Below are 5600 nucleotides of genomic sequence, written 5' to 3'. Positions count from 1 at the left end.
CAGTTGTATAAGACTTTGGTGCGGCCGCATCTGGAATATTGTGTGCAGTTTTGGTCGCCATACTATAGGAAGGATGTGGAGGCACTGGAACGGGTGCAGAGGAGGTTTACCAGGATGTTGCCTGGTATGGAAGGAAGATCGTATGAGGAAAGACTGAGACACTTGGGGCTGTTTTCATTAGAGAAAAGAAGGTTTAGGGGTGACTTGATTGAGGTGTACAAGATGATTAGGGGGTTATATAGGGTTGACAGTGTGAACCTTTTCCCGCGTATGGAGTCGGGTATTACAAGGGGGCATAGCTTTAAATTAAGGGGGGGTAGATATAGAAAAGAAGGTTTAGGGGTGACTTGATTGAGGTGTACAAGATGATTAGGGGGTTATATAGAGTTGACAGTGTGAACCCTTTCCCGCGTATGGAGTCGGGTATTACAAGGGGACATAGCTTGATATAGGACTGAAGTTAGGGGTAGGTTCTTCACTCAGCGAGTCGTAAGTTCATGGAATGCCCTGCCAGTAGCAGTGGTGGACTCTCCCTCTTTATGGGCATTTAAGCGGGCATTGGATAGGTAAATGGAGGATAGTGGGTTAGTATAGGTTAGGTGTGCTTGGATCGGCGCAACATCGAGGGCCAAAGGGCCTGTACTGCGCTGTATTCTTCTATGTTCTATGAAACGAAGTAGCGGCAGAAATTCTCAAACCATTTCAAAAAGATGCCGAGTTCTGCACCTGAAGTCCTATGGTGGCTGGGGAGTCAGAAAATGGACTTAAACGAAGCATTGCATTTTGTGCAACATGGACAGTGTTCAGAACGATCTCCTCTACGTTGTGTTATTTTCTGAAGGTTTCGTAGGTTACCAGGATCAATATGTAGGGATGAGAGGAATGGGAAGAGAGGTGCGGTGTAATATGATTATCATCACAATAATACTGATCTCATCCTTTAATATACAATGCCACTTCACTTATTGGCATTTCTATCCTTCCTGTATAAATGGTGAAAACGCTTGCATACCCCAATTCTCAATCTTGTTCACATTCCTTTATTACAGGCACAACAGACATAGTTCAAACATTTAACACTATCATTTCGTTTGCCTTGTCGGAATATTATGAAGGAATTCAGGGATTATAGCGTGTGTCAAAGATCAGGGGAGCTCCACGGTCCGGAGGAAATACCATACATTGGAAAGTTATATAAAGGCTGGGAGATATTACAGAGATAAGGATTGTGAGAGAGGCTTAAGAAGATTTCAAAGACAAGAATAGCTTTAGGTTTTGGGTGAAGTGAAAACGAAGGTGGAACATCCAGATCAATATTACGTCGACAAGAGCATGGACAAGGTAAACTCTAAACGAAAGTTGCCAAACATGCGCCATGAAAAAAAAAGTTATGACTTAGCTCTCTGTGTCTGTCTGCAGCAAAAATAAAATCGGGGACGATGACAGGCCAGTCAGGCATGTGAGGCCTGTAAGTGGCGCCCACACTGTGACATGGGAAGTGAATTGCCTATATTCAGAGATTGTGTTCAAAGATGCAGATTTATTTCATACCAGCTGATACAAATTTATTTTTTCCCCAGTTATAATACTTCAGAAAGTGGCAGTTTATTCTAATCTGAGCCTTTGTTGAACTGACTGTTGAACAAGAATTGATACCTGGGAGTTGTTGTTGCAGAGAATCATTTCTTTTGTCACTGTTTTAGGTCAGAATCACGTGGAGACAGAGACACACATAAATACATTCAGATTTGAAAAAAAAAACAACTGTATTAAGCATTTATAGCTGTCTACATCTATTCTGTGACACATTCCCATAATGAGATGAGGAAGATCCCAAGATCCCTCTTTCGTCTGAACATGGTCAGCTGAATCTTCCTATCCTGGAACCGACCTCCATAATCCGATCAGGAAGATGATAGACTCTCTCCCCAACTTGCACAGAATAGTCAAAACAGATAGATCTCGCTCGGAAATGGCCTCAGCATTTGCATCTCAATACCATTTTCATTTTTGAAACACACAAACAACGAGGCAAATCCTCGAATCTTTGACATTTTCAAGTTTTGAGTAAAAATTTGTTGCTCCTTTGCCGGTTGTCATGGTTGTGGTTATCGAGAGGTTGGTGCTGGAGAATCACTCCAGTTCACGCATCATTCGAAGAGCAGGAGAATGTATGTTTGGAGCAAAAGCCCTTCATCGGGAATGATGTGGTTGCGGGTATGTTGCCAGGCCCGGATGTTGATTTGCTGACGCTTCGGCCCTTGCCTGAATGACATCTTCAGGACTTTGCGGCCTTCTCTGAAGTGCTTCTGTCCTGTCTATTCTCGAATTTATTTGGCTCCATTCCTGCTGCTCCCAATTGCTGGTTCCAGTTATTTGTGTAGTGGCTGGTTTTGTGGGTCCAGGTCAATCTGCTTATTGATGGAGTCGGTAGCTGAGTGCCCTGACTCGAAGAGTTCTCTGGCAGTCCACTGTTTAGTGTCTTCTATGAGTGTTGTGTTGTCCAGGTCGAAGTCTCTGTGCGTATATTTAGTTGGTCAGTTGGTCATGGCGTGTTGAGTCTAGTTGGTGTCCAAGGCACATGGATTGATAGTAATCTGCCTGTTTGTCATATGTAGTATTTCGGGCAGTCTTTTTTTTTTGGAATAATATAAATGACGTTTGTCTTGCAAATGGTGAGTTCAGGGTATTTTGTTCTGGTGAGTTGTCTGAGTGTGGCTGTCAGTTTATAGGCTGTCATGAATCTAGGTGATTGGAGACGTCTGGCTATCAGTTTCGAGATTTTGTTTATGTAAGCGAGCATGGCAAACAGTCAGATAACTACCAATCCACATCCAAGAACACAAACTACCCACTACCCACAGATGACAGGACCACAAAGTCGACTGGGGAAACACAACGTTCGTAGCACACGCTAAACAAAGGGGAACGAGAGAATTCCTGGAAGCATGGAACTAATCCAAGGACTCCACCAACAAACCCATACTGGCCACTGCAATGAACAACCAGAACAGCCAACCAAAAGCAAAAATGAAAGGAACCAAGTAAAGTCCAACTGAGACAGCACGTCAGCACTTCACAGGATGCAAAACACTGAAGATGTCAGCGAAGTGCACTGGACGAGGACAAAACGTCTGCAAATCAAGCTTTTTGTTGTTTCTGGCGTGGCATGATGGCTCAGTGGTTAGTACTGCTGCCTCAAAGCACCAGTGTTACAGGTTCATTTCAAACCTCGCACGCCTGTCTTTGTGGACTTTGTGCTTTCTTCCTGTGTCTGTGCTGTTTTCCTTCGGGTGCTCCAGCTTCGTCTGATAATCCAAAGATGTACTACCTAGGAGAATTGGACATGATAAATTGAAGTTAGTGTTCAGGGGATATGTTGGTTGGACGCATAAGTCTGGGTAAATGTAGAGCTCTGGGTTGGATAATCTTCGGACTTGTGGGGACAAATGGCCTGTTCACAATACTGTAGGGATTGTAATTCTTTTGTGCAAACCATTCACACCGCTATGAACCCACTCGTTTCTAGAGCATTCCTACTTTGTAAAGTTCACCATGCTCCCGGATATGTACAAGGCCACAGTAGTTGGTTTGAGTTTTTGAAAGCGGTTAGAAATGGGAAAGAGGCTTTCTGCTTGAAGGAAATTAAGATGGAGTGTTTGAAGAAAACAGAAAGATAGCTTGTATTGGTGCTGCAGGCGATTGATAAGAGGAGGTTATACTGAAATGTACGGGACTTCTTTCGGAGAGTGTTACAGAAAGAGGGTTGTAGCAGCTGGGGATGGTCTCAGAGACTGCGAGATATGTCGATGCTTATAAACGTTATAGATACGTGGAGGGTTTTTGTGGTGGCTGGAATTAGGGTGGCAAGTTGGCTCAGCGGTTGTCACTGGTGTCTCATATTACCAGGACACCGGCTCAATTAGAGCTCCAGGTGATAGTCTGTGTAGAGTTTGCACATTCTCCTCGTAGAATTCCACCCACGATCCCAAAGCATGTGCTGATTAAGTATATTGGCAATACTAACTTGCCCAAATTGTTTGAGTATGTGCTGATTACGGGCATTTAAAGGCTAAGTATTAGTGAGGACTTGTTGGGCCGACGGGCATATTTCCACACTGGATGCATTCTATGATTCGAAGGAATGAGGTCAGTAGGAAAACCTTATTCATTAGATGAACAGTCCGAAAGACGGAACTCATATTAATGAAGTTCTTCTGGCTGACAGAAATGCACAGGAGCGTCAGGGGTGATTTGGTGACCTCTGTGTAGTTATTTCACTTTTAACATCTGGCAGCTGTTAGAGAGATAAGGAAGGCTGCTGGTGTTTCAAAAGATCGTGATGGATTTACATTCTGAATGTTGCAGAGACACTGAGCTGTGTAGGTGCAGAAGGTGGTTGCAGACTTGGAAGCTCTCCAAGGATGTAAAGGATATTGCAAGGCTGGTTAGCCACTGGATTAGGTTACACAGCAAGAAATATTGTCGGGACTGGAGCAAACAAAAGAGAATGGCTAAGTTGTAGGTGTTGCAGAAATTTGCATATGTAATGAAGATAATAATGGCTGAGGAAGACTATGAAGATAAGGAGATTCTTCAGGACACAAGGGAGTCAGTGATGTTGGTAATGATGTGGTCTGGGGAATATTGCAAGAATTGAGAAGTTTCTATGGATCAAGTCGTTACAGAGAAAAGGAGAGCTGTGAGGACTTGAGAAATGTTATATAAAGAGGGTGAATTGTAAAATCGGGAGGCGTTTACAGAGAAAGGAGGTTTATATGGCTTGCATGAGTTACTGAGATAAGGAGGCCGGCATGGGTTGATGGAGGTTGCAGAGAATCATAGAATCTCGGCAGGTTAGAAACAGGCCATTTGGCCCAAGGGATGTCCACACCCAGCCAGACCCATCTCCCCACCGAATTACTCAACATTTACCAAATCTGCACATCCCTAAACACTCTGAACAAATCTGTATGGTCCATTCACCAAAACTGGAGCAGACGGAGAAACCCACGCAGACACGTTGAAAATGTACAAACTCCTCGTAGATTGTCTCCCAAGGATCGGATTGAACCCAGCTTCCGGGCACTGCGAGGCAACTGTACTAATCAAAAAGCCACCATGCAGCCGTGCAGAGATCATAATGTATCGCGCAGGATCAAACGCTTTGCAGAGACAGGATTTTATTCGATTTGGAAGAGTCTCAAGTTATCAGATTGAAAGATACAGGCGTCTTATAACAGAAGCATTACATTTGGCCAATCATGGTTACACCAGCACTTCAACTGAATACATTGCTGTGGAATGAGCTCCTCCTCCCCCATAATTTACACCTTAGTTTTTGTATCATATATCATGCAATCGCCTCTTGAACGTTTCCATTGAACATGTATCTACAGCACATCTAAGTGTTTTCTAACTACTCGCAGACAATTTTTTTCCACGGAGCAGTCCCTCTTCTGGTTTCGAACTAGCATTACTCGATCATTTAACACACTCTCTGTGAGGTATCCACAGAGGATTTCTGGACAGCTGTACTTGGGCTTTCAGTTTCCCTATAATTACAGCCTGCTGTACGATCTCTAACCGATCCTTCAGCA

The sequence above is a fragment of the Chiloscyllium plagiosum genome, chromosome 8 (assembly GCF_004010195.1).
Source record: "Chiloscyllium plagiosum isolate BGI_BamShark_2017 chromosome 8, ASM401019v2, whole genome shotgun sequence".
Lineage (NCBI taxonomy): Eukaryota > Metazoa > Chordata > Chondrichthyes > Orectolobiformes > Hemiscylliidae > Chiloscyllium > Chiloscyllium plagiosum.
The sequence above is the reverse complement of the archived record's forward strand: the minus strand, read 5'-3'. Positions refer to the sequence as shown.